This window comes from Hesperophylax consimilis, chromosome 8 (genome assembly GCF_061612785.1).
Source record: "Hesperophylax consimilis isolate HC1 chromosome 8, BYU_Hcon_1.0, whole genome shotgun sequence".
Lineage (NCBI taxonomy): Eukaryota > Metazoa > Arthropoda > Insecta > Trichoptera > Limnephilidae > Hesperophylax > Hesperophylax consimilis.
The window spans coordinates 31,884,057-31,896,096 of record NC_142843.1 but is presented as its reverse complement, the minus strand read 5'-3'; the positions used below and the strand labels follow the sequence as shown (position 1 = coordinate 31,896,096).

The 12,040-nt window shown below is 33.5% G+C and overlaps 1 protein-coding gene across 3 annotated transcripts in view; it reads right to left on the bottom strand.

The window, feature by feature from the left end:
• LOC149421895 (protein-tyrosine sulfotransferase-like) overlaps nucleotides 1-12,040 on the bottom strand; it is a 399,323-nt gene that overhangs the window by 236,927 nt on the left and 150,356 nt on the right. The window lies entirely within an intron of this gene.

Here is a 12,040-nt window from a genome sequence, read left to right as displayed (position 1 = left end):
TATATACCAACAAACGTCCACTTAACAGTAATTAAGAGTAGTTACATCTGTGTCCCAGATAAAGGAGGCAACCGGACAGACATTACGACATTCATACATGATAAAATGTTACATATAATACTGGACATTTTTGATCTAGACGGAAGTGGTGCGCTTTGGTATTTTCAAAAAGAACCGTTGAAGTTTTCAAACAGCATACGCGATGAAAAAATATCAAAAAAATTACTGACATTTGAAATTTTTCAGTTTCAAAATTTTTTTAACACAATTTTCCAACTTAACCAGAAGTTTTTTTTTTTTCAAAAAAAAAATTTGCTAACGTAGATCAGTTTTTAATTTTTAAGGAAGAATTTTTTTCAGTAACATATAAATTTTCCAACATTGAAAATTATCAATTTTCACATAAAATAAAAAAGATTATGTTTTCATAAAAAATTGAAACACAAATAATTCCCAAACTTCATGCAATATAAAAACTAAAATAAAAAATTTCATGGCCTATTTTCCGACTAATTTTCTCAGAAGATTTAAAAAAAAATGAAAAACCAAAACAATTTAAAAACATCGGATAACAAAATAAAAAAGATAGATGTAAGATGCAAAAATAAATATTGAGAGTGTCAAAAATAAATATTGAAAATCACGGTTTTTTGTCCGGGTGAGTTTTCTGCCACTGGATCGCTCGAAATTATTTGTCCAAGGAACCGGCTATTTTTGCAATCGGTTCTTTTTGGCTTTTATGAAATTCGAAAATTTGAGCTGTGCTTATGAACAAAACAATTAATATAAATGATGTTTTATACGTAAATAGAAATCTTGAAATTTTAGAGCTCTCAAACCGATTTGGTTATAAATTACTGTTAAAATGCACAATTTCGGTAAGCAATCGACAGAAACCTAATGCTGCAATAAGACACTGCGCAGAAAAGTTCCACACTGGACTGCGCTGCAGACCCATTACCTTATTGTAACGAACTTAATTTTGCGCAGGGCTTTGCAGTACTCGGTTTACGTCGATTGCTTACCGACCCGTGGGATAACGGGCGTAGTAGAAATTAGTTTTCATTCATCCAATGAATTTTAAATTAACGAAGTTGTAAGACATACGTATATTACGTTTGCATTCACAAATGTTTTTATTTCTATAGAAAAATAAGTAAGGTATTATGTGACAAGTAATTTTTTGCACAAATTCTAATAATTATTGTTGTACATTTAAAGGGGCAAAACTCACTATCAGGGAACTTGACTAAATTGAACGAAGTCCATAAAAAAGCCGCCTGCAGGGCCTAGCAGCTAAAAGTCTGGTAGTCAATTATTATTGCGTAATTATAAAAAATGTTATGTTATTTAACACATGCAGTAGGCATCAAATCCCACACACGTACGGATGGAAAAGATAACATGTTAATTGAAGAAAAAGAGGATTGTGCAAATGGATTGACTTATCTAAAGGGCTAAGAGAGAAATCAATACATCTTTACGAACTCGACAAACTGTTCAGTATTCAGCGCTCACCGCAGATAAGCTGTGTTGGAATTAATCAGCGCCAAAGTTGTAAATTAAAATCAGACTTTTTGAAACCGTGAAACTTTGACACCGACAAAACGACACTGGGATTATTAAATTCGGGGGGCTCAGGGCGAATCAAATTTTTTACAGAATCACTGAGGGAATTACAATAATCCCGGTTGTATTTAATTTTTTTCAAATTTTAATACCAAGAAAGTTATGAGAATTCATATTCGGCTCATCAGGGTCTTGAAGAAATACCTAAATATTCTGTTAAAATGAAAAATTACTTTTTAAACAAGAATTATTATTACATCTTCCTTACAAAGTTCACTCAAAGCTTTGTACGGAGAAGGCAAATATGACGAGTGTTCATTCCAAGATTTCCAAAATGAGGAACTTAGATTGTTGCGCTACGAAGGCCTCCTAGGAAGGTCTCTATTGCGATCACGAGCACGCATAAATAATTTACAATAAAATATATAAATTTGTTTTAGACCACTTTAATTTTAATTGCACTCTACCGGTTTCGGAAGCACTCTTCCTTCGTCAGGAGAATATTAAACTAACCTATGATACAAAATATTGACGGATATATACACAAAAAATATAATTTAGGTGTTTGAGTGTGAGGTTAACCAAGGGGGACGGGAAATTGCTTTTAATTAAAAGTATGTAATAAGGACACAGGGGTTAAAATTCTTCACCGTAATAATAAAAGCAAAAGATTAGATAACTTAGAAGCCCTTGAAATCAAAAAATCCCTAAATAATAACGCTAGTACATATTATATCGAATAAACAAATTAATTTATCGTTTAGTCCAATTCTAGATATATTTCCAGTAAACCGTTCTGTTATTGCCGGAATTCCAGCAATTACCCGTCCCCTTTTGTTAACCTCAGTCTCAAACACCTAAATTATATTTTATGTGTATATATCTGTCAATATTTTGTATTATAGGTTAGTTTTAATATTCTCCTGACGAATGAAGGGTGCTTCCGAAACCGGTAGAGTGCAATTAAAATTAAAGTGGTCTAAAACAAATTTATATCTTTTATTGTAAATTATGACGAGCCACAAAGTAAATGCTTATTACAAATATGTATCGAATAAATAATGTCTAATTCCTAAAATACTGTTATTTCGTGAATTTCGCATGGAACCCGTTATAAATATCAGCGTGAAATTTATAACACTAGAAAGGGATTTATGCCGAATAAATGTATTCTATAATGCAGAATAAGGTTGAATTCGAACCCGACATCTTAAATATTAAAGGGAACAAACGGAGGCGAGAGGACGACTTACAGCAGATCCAGATGAATACCTTATTTAGGGATTGGGTCCGTTGAAATATTTTGACAACTGTTATCCATTTGCTTCTTATAAAAATGTACGAACTTGTAGGACATAGGACCTCCATATGTTTCATTCTGGGACCCGACGCTTAGGAAAAGGTCAAACTGATTTATTTTATTATTTTTCTACGGAGATCGGCAAACGTGATAAAAACACCTAAAACCTGGGTAGGAGAATATAATATGATAATGCCCTATTTGTACGAACTAATGAAAACCGAGATGTTGTAAAGCGACCTAACGATGCGAACGGAGAAAACTTACTGATTTAAAAAAAAAATTATTAAAAATCTGGTCAAATTTTTCATATTCCTGTTAAAAACGGGACTGCAGACGTTCAAAAAATGAATTGACAGGTTACCTAACTAACTAATAAAACAAGAATATGTTATTAGGATGTCGGAAAACGTGTTCATAAAAACATATAATATTGTTACATTTCGTCATTACATTTATTAGGAAAAGGACACCTGCATGAACACTGAACACTTTATATTCTAAATAGACTAATATTGTATTAGGAAACGGATTACAATCACGTTTTTAACAGGATTTCAATCAATCAGCCATATTCACTTTTCTTCGTGTGTGAGCATTGCTCCCAAAGAAAACTCAATGAAGATCTGTGTCCGATTATTCACATCAACAAAATAACCATAAAACTTAAAGAATTCCGAAGCATGTAACTTTGTTTGTGTGTGACAGAAGCAAAAAGGCGCGTCATAATATACCAGAAAATGACGAGGGTTAAACTTTTTTCTAGCAGTCCAAAAAATACCAGGGCATGGGTAAGGTATGGTTGAAATTAGATATATAATTCAAAGTTTGAAGCGAAATGAGAAAAACGTCGATTTTCGAAGAAAAATCCCAGCGATGGTCTCACGGTCCAGGGGTCTCCAGTCCCAACAGCCGGCGCCGCCCGGCACTACCCGGACCCAGAGATTTATAGGGGACGGGCAGGTGCGACCACGTCCATACCCCAACAGGGGAGAATTAATATAGTGGTATTATCAAAGTTCACACCGAACTTATATTTAAACACGCGTGCCGTCACAATACAAACATTGCACGTACTATAATTTATTAATATATTTCCTAATACTCATGAAAAGGTTTATGATGGTTGCAAAATACAGCAGAAGCTACAAGCGCACGGAGAAAACTTCCTGATATAAAATACAGGGTTTTCCAATAAGAGGTGTTCTTTTGAATAGCCCGCTATTTAGGTAGATTTTACTTTTGAAGCTGTCATTTTTTGACATTTGACAAGTAGAAACTACGCCATTAATAAAAATGGAACGATACACGCTTCAACAACGCATTGAAATTATTAAAATTCACTTGAGTGAATGAAATGCAAATCATCTTGAGTGATGAGGCCCATTTCCAACTCGGTGGCTTCGTCAACAACCAAAATTGTCGCAACTGGGGCTCGGAAAACCCAAGAGTTATTGTTGAAAAGCCTCTCTATCTTCAAAGAGTGACTGTTTGGTGCGGTTTATGGTCCGGCGGAGTCATTGGGCCTTACTTTTTCGAAAATGAGGCTGGAGCAACAGTTACGGTGAATGGATTGCGCTATCGAGAGATGATTAATGATTTTTTATGGCCGGAATTGGATGGTATTGATCTGGACAGTGTTTACTTTCAACAAGACGGCGCTACGTGCCACACAAGCAACGAAACCATTGATATTTTACGATTGAATATCAAAATAACACCTCTTATTGGAAAACCCTGTACATCTGCTCTGATTTGAGATCGTCACGGCGAAAAGTATTATGGTGATTTTTTTAACATGACATAATAGCCCAAAAATAAATAACTGTATTAATTTTTTTTCAATTTATTCAAATACCTGTTAAAAGCGGGACTGCAGGCTTTGATAAATGAATTGAAAAATTTTCTAACTAACTATCAGAAAAAGACTACTAAGAATATGTTAGGAGGATGTCTGAAAACGTGTTTCATAAAAATTCTAATATCTTCGCATTTCGTCATTATAGTTACCAGAATAAGCACAGATACATGAACGTGTTCTGATATATTCTGAATGTACTTATATTTTCTAAGGAAATGGTCTACCACCACGGTACGTGCAAGTACCGTGATGTGGCGGGAAGTTTTTCGGCCGGCTGCAAATATCGTCAATTTTACGGCTTTTATATCTTCGGTACTGGTTGGCATATTTTCCAAAAATCAGTTTATTGAACCGGAGTAAGTATTTTTAATAAGTATATAAGTATTTTTAATAATAAAAATAGTAACGTTTATCACAGAAAGCAAACTGTCACAAATAATCAAAATAATAACGTTTATCACAGAAGGCAAACTGTCGCAAATAATCAAACTCAAGCATACATCATTAACAAAGATAACAAAAAACAGGAAAAACCCTCGTTGGACTGAAAAACCAATTTGAGCAATGAATTAAGTTTTCCCAGCTTAATTGGGACGGGCGCGCGAGACCAGGTTGGTGCAGGTAGTGGCATGGGGCGTGGGTGGCGGGTGGGGAGGGATGTGGAGGGTGGCTTTTGGGAAAACAAAATGCACGGTCCAAGGGCTGCAAACACACATGGCTAAGTGCTAATTTATTTACTGGTAGGCACTCATCCCTCGTGGGATATTTCCAAGATGATAACTTTTAGGTTTCGCCACAAACATTTGAGGTTACGTCAAATTCATCCTTTGTCAAAAACGAACCCAAAACAACTTTGAATACAAAAAACATTTTAAAACAAGAAAGTTTTCCGGAAAAAGGATTGTGTCAAGCGTGGCGCGTCTCCCGTAAATTTTCTTTAAATTAAACATCACAAAGGTATGTATGATAATTCTTAAATTTTGTAAAGCGAAAAAGGACAATTGTTATTAGAGAATTCAAATGTTTTGATTAAATTTATTTTGTTAATCATATTTTTTATTTATCAATTACAGAGATACGGCAAATGTCAGATATATGGCAAATAACATAATAGGAATTAAGTACACCGTATTGTCGAAACAGCTGAAAATATTTGTAATGCATAATGGTGCTCTTATGTCAATTTGTCTTGACAGGTCGATATTAGTATTAGCTAGGCAGATTGCTTGTTATAATGCTACAGTTATATTTTTACTTAAAGTTTCGGAAACGTTTCGAAAAGTAAATTAAGAATCTCATATCATTTTTTAATTTATCTATTTTCGCTTTATGTTTCCGATAATCGTTGTTTTTATTACGCGTGACCGCTATTTCTCCTCCCGAAGGCATTATCAAACTGTTTGATAATGCCTTCAGACGGCGAAACATCTGCCAAGCATAAGGCTAGCATTACACTTGTAAGTTTTTTCGTAAATTTACGACTTCTAGCCAATGGGCATCTTGCATTTTGAAAATCCAATGCGCCCATTGGCTAGAAGTCGTAAATTTACGAAAAAACTTACAAGTGTAATGCTAGCCTAATAATAATTACACAGCAGAACGTGTTTACAAATCAACTGTTTTTCATAAATTAAATACATATTTAAAAAAAAATCATATTAAATATGAGCTCTAAATGAAACACGATAGTAATAAATAAGTTAAGTATCTATTTTTGGAGACGTGTGTACAAATGGAAAGGAGCGGTTATGCAAAGTCACGGTTCAAAGGGCGCGGCTGGGTGTTGAGAGCGGAATTTGCAATTTAAATGGCAGTTAATGAGCGGCCCGGGTACATTTTGGTCATCAAATTAAAAGCGTTTGGTGGCGGAAAATAACTGCGGCCTACGGCTGACCGATGGCCGCCCGCCCCGTGACGTGAAGCTTTTAGCGCGCTCGGCCTCTTGGATTGCTCGCATCTATACCTTTATTATTCATTTTCCACAGACCAATTTCACGCTATCTTTCCGAGATACATATCATCGGAAACTAAATTTACAAAAGTTTATATAATATCAAAATCGTTTATACTTAAAAACACAATATAATCTCTCATTTTATTACTATATTGAAATCCTTTTCTTTTATTTCTTATTCTTATTCTTATTTTCTTATTTCTTATTCTTATCTCTTTCCTTCTTTTACATCCTTTTCTCTTTTCTATTTGATATAATTATGTTATATATATGTTAAATTGTTATTGACACGCGTTTTTTCTCCGCCTTTTCAACACGAGCATTTGCTCTAAAAAAGGTGTATCAAGATGTACCAAAAAAAAACTCAATGTAATGTAATAACATGTAATTGTAAATTTAATGTTATATTTGTACTTCATCATAACTTGAAATTACCTAATAAAAAAATAAAAAAATTTCGATTGCAAAACGTATTGATTCCACTGATATCCAATTACTAAAAATAAGTTTTTTATATTTCTCTTTTTGATACTATTCGTGGTGGAATTCCATTATAATGATATATTAAACGAAATTAAAAAAAAAAATCCACCTTTTATTTTTCAACTGTGATCGATTTCAGGTTATCATAGCCATCTTCAGACTGGTAGAATTATTCATTAAAGTATGGTTTAAATACATGGATTTTATGAGGAACGAAGATGGGAAAATCCATATAACTATAATAAAATCATTGTATACCATTCCTGATATTCCCAATAATAATAATAATACTTGGGTGACTTGTATAGCGCCGTTTTTGTGTAAAAACACCTCAAGGGCGCTATGTATATAAACCATAGTTTAAGGAATAATTGTACCAGTCTGAAGATGACTATAATAAATTGAAACCGGTCAAGAACAAAACATAAAAAAAGTGGAAAAAGGTTTTAAATATATCATAATAATAAGATGCATACACCGGCATCATCAAAACTTTGTTGGTACCTTGGTCCGTACGTACGTACTCTAGTATTATTATTAGCCGGAAGAATAATATATTTACGTATGTCACCCTAACTCGGACATATAACAAACCACCAGTTTATAATTTTTTCATATTTTTATAATCTTTAAAAATCTTCTATATTTCATACATAATAAATAATAATATATATTCTTTTACATTATTTTAATGGAGATACTTTATATAAACACTGTAAATCGCGCACACAAAATATCATCACTTGATTTTTTTTTTCTTATGTGCTTACCTACTAATACTTTCTTTGATTTCATATACATTTTTTGTATAAATTATATACTTCTTATATTCTTTTAAATTCTAAACTCCTTATTTTCATTTGTATTTCTTTTAAATTCTTTATATTCCATACTTGAAATATTCTTTTTAATTATTTTTAATGTACTTTATATATAATCGACCACCACAACATGGGCGTGGTCGAAAAATTCTCAATGCACTGAATAAATAAAATTAATAAAAAAAACCTTCCCGGGATGAGGGCTTCTACAACAACTCTCTCTGCTTGACACAAGGCGAATGGAGGTAGGACGTAGATAGTAGGTTTATAGTAACTGTGAGAATAAACTAATTTATAAAATGTTGTAAACAGTCTATACTTATAGGATTTCAGAAAGTCAAGTTGGTGCTTTATTCTAAGTAATGAGATTTGATAACAGTCAAATAAACTGTTTGTGCTTTATGTCCGGAGCCTTTACGTGCCAGAAGAAGTTTATTATTTGCTGAAAGGCGATTTAAAAGTGTAAAAAGTACTTAACTAAAAAAAGCTATAAAACAAAGGAAATACTCCACACACAAAGGCAACAGGGAGAAGACCGGTAATTATTCGGCTATATTTAAGTTGCGGGAGGACTTGTGTGTTTTAACAGTCGCAGGCAAATTCTGCGATAAATTAAATTTTAAATAACCCGTTTATTATTGGCGACAAAGCCGATAGTTTTGCTAGATTTATTCTAAAAGAAATTGAATTAAAGAAAATAATATTCAACACGCAATGAAGATGGCCAAGAAATAAAAGTAGCTTATTTATTAAATGTGAAGACGAATTAATAGACATATTATTTCATCTTATCATTTTTATCATTCACTAGACTGAATGCTGTAGAAATAAGTACACTGAGTGCAATGTGTGGTAAAACCATCTACGATCGTGTAAGAAACGCGAAGATCCGCAAAGAACGCAAGGCTGATAGAATAATGATTAAGAAACGGACGCTCAGATGATTTAGGCATTTAGAGCGAATAAACGAAGAAATAAGTGTTGGGAGAGTATATAACTTAAATTTGAAAGGTACAGGAAGACATGGCACGATCAAGTAAACCAGACACTTCAGTCGTGCCATGCGAAGAGTCAGATAATAAAAGAGTATGTATGAGAAGTTGTATAAATGTGAATGAGGCAATTGAGTGTGTGCCAAGATCGAGTTGTTTGGCGGTCCGTCGTCTCTGCCTATCCCTGCGAGGAAACCGCGTGATGGTTAGTTAGTTTTTTATTTCATCTTCACTTTCATCCATAGTGGACATTGGTTAATGCTTTATATGTATATAAAATAAATTAATTGAAAGTAAGGCCCAGATGTATCGAAAAAATTCAAATGTAAAATTGTCATAAAATGGCCATTCAGCGCCAGCTTGTTTTTTGACAATTGAAAGGTTTTCGTTAAATGCTTATAGTTAAGTCTTCTTTTGAATCAATTTTGATCAGCAGAAGAGGACAACTAACACGTTGTTAGGCTTCTCAGCTTATTACGATTTGATAGACAGCTGAAATTCACCTAGAATCGGCGTTTAACGAAATGGCACTGAACGGCAATTTGAAAACAATGTTACATTTAACGAAACGAAACGAAACGACTGGGCGTAAGTACAACAACATAAGTCTCGGTAAAGTGAAATTATATCGCTAAGCTTTGATTATCATAATTCTATTGAGCGCATAAAATATGCACAGTAGTTTTGGTCTTGAATTTCATGGTCAAATATTTTGATTTAGTTTATTTTGATCATGAAGTATGTAAGAATCATCGTAACAACAATTTAACTTATTGATCAGAAAAGATGCAACAATGGTCATTCCATATTCGGTTCATTATTCGGTAAGAACAAAAGTGTAGAAGTCTATCGAGAAATAATAAATTCCTGGGAGAAGCCGGGGAAATCTTCGATGCGACTATTCAATATGCTTTCCTGTTTATATCAAGTTTTAATATTTTTTATTTTCCTATCTCGAAGTCAGGGTTCAATCCCAACCCAGGGTTGAAATCCCAAAGCAATAGGAAGACGCAAAAGTGTCATTAAATTGTATTTTACCGAATACCAAATACACGCCATAGGTTTTGGCCGATACGTGACCGAAAATTATTCTCATGAAGAATATTTCAAATTTTGCTTTAAGTTTTTTAAACATATAAAAATATAACTCACTGAATAGATAGTGGCTATGGAAAAAATATTATGACGAACATTTAAAGATAACAAAATTAATACATATATGGTGAATTTAAAAAATATCTAAAGTATAACATAATTTAAAATTCTGATAAAGGAGGCTGACTTACTTACTTACAGCTCTTATCTAATTTATTCTGAAAAAAAGTAATAATTCACATCAAAAGTTGTGCGGATTCTGGAGGAAATTGGAATAAAGTCAGAGAAAATTGGTTGAACTTTTTCACGACGAAGCGAGGCATGTACATTTTACAAGAACAGTCGGAATCGACTATTATTTTTGCTCGCGTGAGTGCTCCCAGATTAAAAGAAAGAAACATTAGGCTCTTATAAAAGTGTAGATTATGAGGGATGACCACCGTGGTCTAATTAATAGTGGTCTGAACTTTCGGCCAGAGTTTTGGGACACAATACAGTGTAAATTTACGAAACAAAGAAATATCCACTCTTCGTGAATCATCTTATGTTATCAGTAGGATTAAATTGTTAGGGTTCTTACGAGAGAGAAACATGACGTAAAATATCTCTCAAGTCGAGCTAAACTAATGTACGTGACGTAATAATAATAATGTTTGTTTAATTCAGCTGAACACAGCGGTGAGTGAAATACTGTGGCTACTATATAAAAGTACATACATTAATTACAAGATATAAAATTGAACATGGGATGTAAAATGCATTTAAATTATAATATATATAACACTTGTATTGCGGTGACTTGAAGGAAATTCTCAATCTATAGTGTAGGGGCGCGACTAAACTGAACTGAAATATTGACCCTTAAACTTTTACTTCAAAGACGAGTGGAAGACACTCTCAGTGTTTATTATTTAGAACAAAAAATGGCCTTTCAAATGGCTTTGGCTTGATTTCTATGTTACTACATTCAAATTAGTCTGAAAACTTTAATCTTTTCCGGCTTTATTTATGAATGCTGTCAGAAATTCCATGGCGCATGTTTATTGTAGTAATAATTACAGTATGTGTTATTCGGGGTTTCAAAGAAATAGGAGTGAGGTTTTCCGTACCTACTGAAGATTGTCCGCGCACAAGTAACAAGTAACGGATAGCGCGCCGCGGTGAGAAACGGACGTTTGATGCAAATGCCCATGTTGAAAAACGTAATACAAGTCAGATCGTGAATAATTCATGAGGAAAGCAACCATCGGGCCCCGAGCCCCGAGCTTGAAGCTTTATTCATTTCCGCCGCTATCGCATTTCACACTTTTGTATAATTCCAAACTGGCCAACTAACTCTCTTGCACAGGGAAACTTACCAAAACTGTGCGGTTTTGTTTTAAATAGGTTCCAATCGAGTACCTACATGAGACAGCATTCCTATTATATAGCTCAGGGTAAGTTGCAAAAATATGATTGCTTGGTTTAATGAAAATGTATATTTATTCATTACATACTTTCAGACTTCTGTATACATAATTACAAAGCGGCCAACCAAATCCCTACTTCAGTCGGAGAAACTTAAAAAGTCTGTTTCTGAAGGCACCGAATAAATAACCCCCTTAAATAATTGCATGGTGTTTGACAATTTAAAAATTCTTCATATTCTTTTGACACGTTAAATAAACTCACTTCTAGGACGAATGCTTTTCCGCTAGTTGAATTGGTTGTGTTGATAATGGCTGTCACGAATTACCGTGTTATTGGTACTATTTCATAGTTACTGCTAATGGAAGACCACATCATACCTATTATTATCAATACTGATATTGATGATTGTTGATCTGCTATTTGATAGATGTAAATTATATCACAGCTGTGCTGACAAAGGCAAACATATGTTTATTATTATTCTGCATTCGCGTAACGTTCCCCTTATTACGTATTATTTAATAAAATGTTATATTGGAACAAATTAAACTTCAA